Source organism: Zalophus californianus, chromosome 6 (genome assembly GCF_009762305.2).
Source record: "Zalophus californianus isolate mZalCal1 chromosome 6, mZalCal1.pri.v2, whole genome shotgun sequence".
Taxonomy (NCBI): Eukaryota; Metazoa; Chordata; class Mammalia; order Carnivora; family Otariidae; genus Zalophus; species Zalophus californianus.
In genome coordinates, this window is record NC_045600.1 from 74,850,333 (window position 1) to 74,858,414 (window position 8,082).

General features: G+C 36.5%; 1 pseudogene; it reads left to right on the forward strand.

Moving 5' to 3' along the window:
• The first annotated feature begins 210 nt into the window (after window positions 1–210).
• Window positions 211–1,132, forward strand: LOC113910102 (annotated as a pseudogene).
• Window positions 1,133–8,082: the final 6,950 nt, after the last annotated feature.

Below are 8,082 nucleotides of genomic sequence, written 5' to 3' on the forward strand. Positions count from 1 at the left end.
GAGAGTGTGGTTATGAGAACAATGTCTTAGGGAGGGATCAAGAAATGGAGGGTAGAAAGGTCAGCTCAAAACATAAGACACTTACTGGACATGCATTTTTTTTTCAGCTAGGCAAGTTTTGGATGTGGTAAATAAATGTTTTTATCTGGAGAAGAGCTAAAAAGGTGGTTATAACAGATAATACTTTGTTATTCTGCAGACAGAGGGGAGATGGAGAGGGAGAACAGCACAGTGGTGACAGAATTCATCCTCCTTGGTCTGACCCAGTCTCGACATGCTCAGCTCCTGGTCTTTGTGCTAGTCTTAGTTTTCTACCTCATCATCCTCCCTGGAAATTTCCTCATCATCCTCACCATCAGATCAGACCCTGGCCTCACAGCCCCCCTCTACTTCTTTCTGGGCAACTTGGCCTTCCTGGATGCATCCTATTCCTTCATTGTGGCTCCCAGGATGCTGGCGGACTTCCTCTCTGAGAAGAAAAAAATCTCTTACGGAGGCTGCATCACTCAGCTCTTTTTCTTGCACTTCCTGGGGGCAGGGGAGATGTTTCTTCTTGTTGTGATGGCCTTTGACCGCTACATCGCCATCTGTCATCCTTTGCACTATTCTACTGTCATGAACCCTAGAGTCTGCTATGCCTTGCTGTTGGCTCTGTGGCTTGGGGGCTTTACTCCATTGTACAAACAGCCCTTATTCTCCGCTTGCCCTTCTGTGGCCCAAACCAGCTAGATAACTTCTTCTGTGATGTGCCGCAGGTCATCAAGCTGGCCTGCACAGACACTTTTGTGGTGGAGCTCCTGATGGTCTCCAACAGTGGCCTGCTCACCCTGCTGTGCTTCCTGGGACTTCTGGCCTCCTCTGCAGTCATCCTCTGCTGTGGAAGGGACATTCCTCTGAAGAGAAGAACAAGGTCCTTTCTACATGTACCACACACATTATCACTGTGTTTCTGATATTTGGACCTGTCATCTTCATCTATACTCGCCCATTCAGAGCCTTCCCAGCTGACAAAGTGGTTTCTCTCTTTCATACAGTCATTTTGCCTTTGATGAACCCTGTGATTTATACTTTTCGCAACCAGGAAGTGAAAGCTTCTGTGAGGAGGTTACTGAGTCGTCACATGGTTTGCTGAATGAAATAGAAGAATGGGACAACAACAAAGGAGAAAATCCAGTTGGAACTGATTAAATCAATTATTCATTAATGCACTAAATCAGTCAGTCAATTTAGCAAATACTACATTTATTAAGTACTTGCAATTTTCAGGCACTATTCTAGCTATGTGAATAAGGCAGGTAAGAGTCCAGGTCTCTTGGGGTTATATTCAGGTAGATAAACACAGATTAAACTATTAAATTGAAAACATATCCAAAAGAGATAGTGCTCTGAAGCAAATAAAAAATAATGTTATGATAAAGTTTGACTGGGAGATGGTAGTTACTTTGCTTTTGGTTGTTAAGCAAGGTCTTTCAGAGCAGGGGTTAGTTGATAACCAGACAACTTGAAAGACACACCCATGGAATTACATGGGGACAGAAAATTCAAGAGACAGAGGATAACTGGTACAAGGGTACAAAGATCTTATGAACTGGTACATTTCAAGACCACAGAAAGGAATGTAGTAGCTTGTCAAATATGTTGATATATATAAATAAGTATGTATTAAATACTGACTGTACAAAAAATAGTATGATGTCTTGTTAGGTGAGCGACATGTAATAGGATTATTATTGATAGGACTGGATTAAAATCTGCTTTCTTGTCAAATGTTTTATATTTATATTGTTTCACATTTTCTGCTTCTTTTGGTTTAATTGATAAAGGCAACACAACTTTAATACTGTAGGATTTACCTAGACATATGGCCCTAGTGGTAAGGCTCCTTTCACTCTGTACTATATCTGCTAGCATGCCTTTCCTGAACTAAGTTCACAAAAACTAGAACGCTCATGTCAATCAATAAGTAAGTAATATACACATCTTGGAATATACTGCTTCTAGAATTTAGAGAGGACTACCAGACATTATGCTTTCTTCTTAGTGATATAGTGACTGAGGTACAAGATGCAATACTTTAACTTTTAAGCTGATATCTCAGCATACTTGCCCTATATAAACTCTCCAAAACTTCACAATGTGGCAGGACCCTGCCATCTTCAATGAATGAGCTTTTTGTCCTCACATTTTATCCTTCACAGTGACTTAATCTGGGAAGAGAAAAATGTTTTTCTTATGCTCTATCTTAGGAATATTGAAAATTTCACTTAATGCCCCTATAAGTAATTATACATATATATGTCCTTGACTAAAATTATTGGTATGCTAGTAACCAACCATGATTATAGTGTTATAGTTAAATTAGACGGAGGTTTATTTTCTAGTGTAAAATAAATCATCTTAGTCCAGTGTTGATATGGTAGTACCACAGTATCACCAGAGACTCCAAAACCTCCTGTGTGTGTGGTTTTTTTTATAATTTGTCACAAAATGTCTGTAAAAATTTCACGCACCACACTTGTATTCCAGAAAGACTGAATAATAAAAGGATGTGTGCCATTATAGGTTCATTTTCCTTCCAATTCATTCTTTTCATTTCTATAAATTTGCTGTATTATAGGCAGCCCTTATCCATGAAGACTGAATTTCCAGGACCCTAAGTCACTTGACCTCCAAATGGTTACAAATGAGTGTCACTGTTAGATTAACATACGGTGGGCACGTTCTGCGTGGAGCACTGGGTGTTATGCACAAACAATGAATCATGGAACACTACATCAGAAACTAATGATGTAACGTATGGTGATTAACATAACAATAAAAAATTTAAAGAAAAAAAGGTTTAACATAGGGTGGAAGGAAAGGACACCAAATAACACACACACACACACACACACACACACACACACACACACACTCACACTGCCTTAACCCAAACATCTGCAGTACTTCTGTGGCTCACTCTGGAACTCAGCAACACTTCCATGGCTCTAGCTCTCCTAGTGAAATGGGCCACAACACTTCTGACTTTTGTATATAAGCTGTTATAACCAGAATAATGGTCTTCCAAATAAGTCCACACCCTAACCACAGAACTTGTGAATATGTAACCTTACATGGCAAAAAGAACTTTGCAGATATAATTGTTTATGAACCTTCAGATGGGGAGATTATCCTGGATAATCCGGGTGGACTCAATCTAACACGTGAATATTTAAAAGCATTGAAACTTTCATGCATCCAGAGAAAGAAAGAAAAAAGCCAGGAAGGATGAGACTTGAGGAGGCTTTAATGCACTGTTTCTGGCTTTGAAGAGGAAGAAAACATGATCAAGGAATATAGGCAATGCCTAGAAAGTGAGAATAATCCCTGACTAAAAATCAGCAAGGAAATGGAGATGTTATTCTACAACCACCTGGAACTAAAGTTGGCCCATAGCAAGCATGAGTCTGGGAACAGTTTCTCCCTCAAAGCCTCCAGTAAGGAATACTGTCCTGCCAACAACTTGATTGTATTCCAGTGAGACCAGAGTTGGATTTTGGACCTACACAACTATGAGATAATAAGTTCGAGTTGAATGAAGTCTCTATGTTTATGGAAACTTGTTAAGGGAGAAGAAGAAAATGGAACATATGGCCACACCCTTGGGCTGTGGTAAGACTGTGTCTTCTCTTGTTCCCTCTAGTTTAGACTGGCGGTAGCTTCCAGTTGATGTTCATCTTTGGTTTCCCTGAACATTTGCTGTTAGCATTTCAGCCTTATTGTCACTAGAGTAATTAAACTCCTTCTGTTTTATATATGTACCATGTTTAACTGATAACATTTGACTATAAATATTTATAGTACTTAGTGTTAGTATAAAGACTAACACTTTCCCAATTAGATCTGAGAAAATATGGAGGTGGGGAGAGACAAAGGGCATAACTCTTCCAGGAGTCAGCCACTATAAAGAATTTCTACCAAGTAGCTGCCTGATAATACTGTTTACTTTTATGTTATTGGCCACTTTTACTTTCAAGGAAGACTGCACAATGTCACTTAATGAATTCCGATGTCTGTTACTAATGAAGAATGGGAGAAGGCTACTCAGCAGTCTCTGCTACATGGTCTAGCCTCATTGCTAAACTAGTCACTGGTGATGAAAATGAACTGTGATTGGTTCAGGTTAGTGAGATGCAGCTTTGTGGATAGGTCTGGAGACTCCGTGGATGTGCACAGATACCTGATCCCAAGAAAATCCACTTTTCTTTCAAGAAAGAAGGAAGGGTCATGGTTGGGAAACTGCCATAGCCAGTTATCATCACTGTTAATTTAACATTGCTCTACAATTCTAGTTAATGAAATAAGGCACAAGAAATGTATTAGAAAAAATATTATTAATGTTTGTAGATCATTTATCAGTAACCCAAAACAAAGGAGACAACTAACTGGGAAATAATTACAAATGAGATTTCTACAATGATACCATTTACAACTTAAACATGTAAAAAAGAAAAAGGAAACAATAGCAATTAAAACCAATTATGTTATAGAAAAGATCATATAAAGTACAGTATAAAAGTAGGAAATATGCAAAATTACATTTAACAAAAAAATGTGTTGCTAATGAAGATGAGAAAATTTTATTGTGTTATAAAAGTAGCAGACATAAAATCCTTCTTGAAAAAAGACTCAATTTTGTAATACTGTTCATTTTTTTCTACCTTTCTTATAAGTTTAATACTGTGATATCAAAATATCTTTGTAACTTGTTTTAACTTTAGAAAATAAATCTATTTAAATCTATTTAATTTAGAATAAAAAGATAAGAAGCTAGCCAAGAAAACTATGAATGAGTAAAGCAGTGAGAGCAGACTTGCCCTTCCATACATTAAATATGTTGTAATAATGAGTAGTAAAATGCGTAGTACCTCCTCAAAAATTATCAGGGAAAACAAAACAGTAAATGAGCATACCTGAAGAAGAGCCTGATCTATTGGCAAACTTAAAAGGTTATAAAGAAAGCATAACAAATTCTTAGTGGAATGAATTATTATTTAATTGCAAAGATGAATAATGATCTCACATTATTTATCAATAAATTCCAGACAGATTAGAGTTTAAATATGAAAATTTCAGCCTTAATAAAATTTAGAATTAAAATAATCTAGAATATTTAAATTTTCCTACATATCACATTTATCAATGCTTAATGTAGAAAACAAACTACAACAAAAGAATGAACATCATACAAAATTCTAATTCAACTCTAGTCCTCTTTCCACTGCCCACCTGAGTACTGAAAATTGTCTTTAAAGTATTATCAATTTTATGGATGAAAGATGGTGTCTCATTTCTGTAAAGTCAAAAGTGTATTTTAACATCCTAATTAGTTTTTTACTAATAGTCTCTCAGGAATTTAAGACAATCAAATGAGTTTCCTCCTTTGTGCTTTCTACCAAGGGATAGATTGATATACTGCTGTCTCTTGAAGTTCAGAGCAGAAAATAAAATCACTGGATGATGAAGATTAAGCATCCATTTCATACTGATGTGACTTCTGAAGTCCAAGTGCAAACCGGTAGGTTACATAATCCTGACCTGTCACTCTACCCTACATACCACATCTATCTCATTATTGTCATTAATAACCTCAAATGTGTACATAAGTGATAAGTACAAATGCCAAAAAAAAAAAACTAAAGGGAGGGCTGAAAGGGGAAAATTAAACTGGAATATACTTGATTTTGTCACAACTGGAAAAAAAATACAAAAATCAGAAACACCATACCAAGGACTACTGGCAATTAAGATAATCCAGCAATCCAGGTGAAGTAAATTATTCTTAGAGAAAAGAAATCTAGATATGTTCAAATTGTCTGGCTATACTTATCAGGTTGAATGATCTTATTCTTTGAATTATAGCAGAAATACAGAGACCGTTCCTTTGTTGTTTTTAGAAATGCAATTTTTTAAAAGAAATAAATAATAGAAATGTAAGGATAAAGTGCCTGATTCATGGCTTTGAAAATCACAGAATGTGGGGCGTCTGGGTGGCTCAGTTGGTGGGGCGACTGCCTTCGGCTCAAGTCATGATCCTGGAGTCCCGGGATCGAGTCCCGCATTGGGCTCCCTGCTCGGCAGTGAGTCTGCTTCTCCCTCGGACCCTCCCTCTATCTCATTCTCTCTCTCAAATAAATAAAATCTTTAAGAAAAAAAAAAAGAGAATCACGGAATGTCACCACTCATAAAATATTGATGCTATCATTAACTTGTTAGGAATTACTAGAAAAACCTGTCAGAAAGTTCAACTTTCCTATGGCAACAGTCTGAAAATGGCCAAGTACACTCATTAAGAAAAAAAAAAGAGAGAGATAGCATCTTGTCTAGGACTCTATCTCTGCCAGACCCATGTGCACCTGCAAATGTACTTATTGCATACTTCAGACAAATACAGAAGGTCCAGGGGCTATAGCTTAGGTCATTGTCTTATAGCAAGGGTATGAAGCACTAAGAAGAAATATACATTCACATCTGTGAATGAGAACTAACAAAGATTTCCATTTTCAGTTCTATCACCTTGTGAAAGAAGGAAGTTTTTATGTACTCTGAATGATGGTGTCAAACATAATGGAAGATTATGAGCCATTTACAATAACTGTGTGTCTTAAGTGACAGTAACGATACATAGAAAAGAGAATACAATTAAATGTTTATTACGGTTATTTAGATATACTATATTTTTAAAAATTTGAACTGTGTAACTAAAAGGTGAAAATGTACCCCAAAACTATGCATATTCTATTTTCTTTTCTGACAATCTGCATTAGGCCTGGGTCTAGGCTCTCATAAAATCAAGGAAAGGACTGGAGATGAGCAACAAGCCTGGATTTAAGACTTGAAAAATAGAGCTACAATCAGGCAAACAGGAAGGTCTTTAAAAAGTGAATTTATATACAATGAGCACTGACCTATTCCTTTGATATGTGTGTATTTTTTAAAAGTTCATTTAGCTTAGCTGAATCCACCTCAGTCAGTAACATAGTATCTATGACTTTTTCTATTTTGGTAAAGTTAAAGGTTAAAAGAACTTTAAGGAAATAACTGTGAGAAAGGATAGGTCCAAGGAGGATAAGTAACCCAAGATGGCACTCTATTCAAACAATCCATCACATTTCAAATTTTTTAAAGTCATGTTTACACAGGTAAATGATTTACCTTACCCTTTGCCCCTCACTAATGGAGGAAAGTAGAACAAGACTACAATGGTCGGAAAAAAAAAAAGACTACAATGGTAAACTTCACTAATCTTAATAATAGTGATTTAGATGTTTCTATATAATCATATATGAAACCATATGACTTAAAAACAGTTATCAGATAAAAATGGGTATTTAATTCAATTTTACAGCAATTGGATAAGAATGCACAGATAGGACACACTTTATGTCTAATCACATGAAGAGTTAAGCACTATGTAGATGAGCATCTGTAGTTTTAAGAGTCAATCTGGGTCATTCAAGTCTAAAAAGCTTAATCTTTCTCAGTAATTGGTTTTGATCTCAGTTATAAGTGTATCCACATGCAACCTTGTATCAACAGTATGCTCGTGGACTATATAATTAGTTCAGGAAGCATAACGCACATTATGTGATTTCAGCAATATTTAATATGGCAAACTTTTTACTGCACACTGAGAATGTCACAAAAATGTGTCAGTAAATGCACTTCCTGAAAAAGATAAAAATCTATTTTGCTGATGCCTTCCAAAACTCTTTTCCATCATTCTAATAAGTGTTCACATATAGTCTGATCTGCAGCTGAACAAGAAGTGAGAGGTTTTCTCAATGTCCAACTGACGTTGCCCCTACTAACCAACACACACATTTCATTTAGTTGGCTCCATTCCCCCCATACTTTCTATTGTCATGTGGTCCTGTGAAATATCTCCTGTAAAATACCTATGAAGCAGTCATATTACCAACAGGGTTGTCTGCCTGCATATGAGACAGGATGTAAGTAAAGATCAGGTTTACTGACTTGTCAGTCCCTATGACATCCTGTTTCTTCCCTCTTCTAGGCAACTTCTGACAAACATACAAAAGG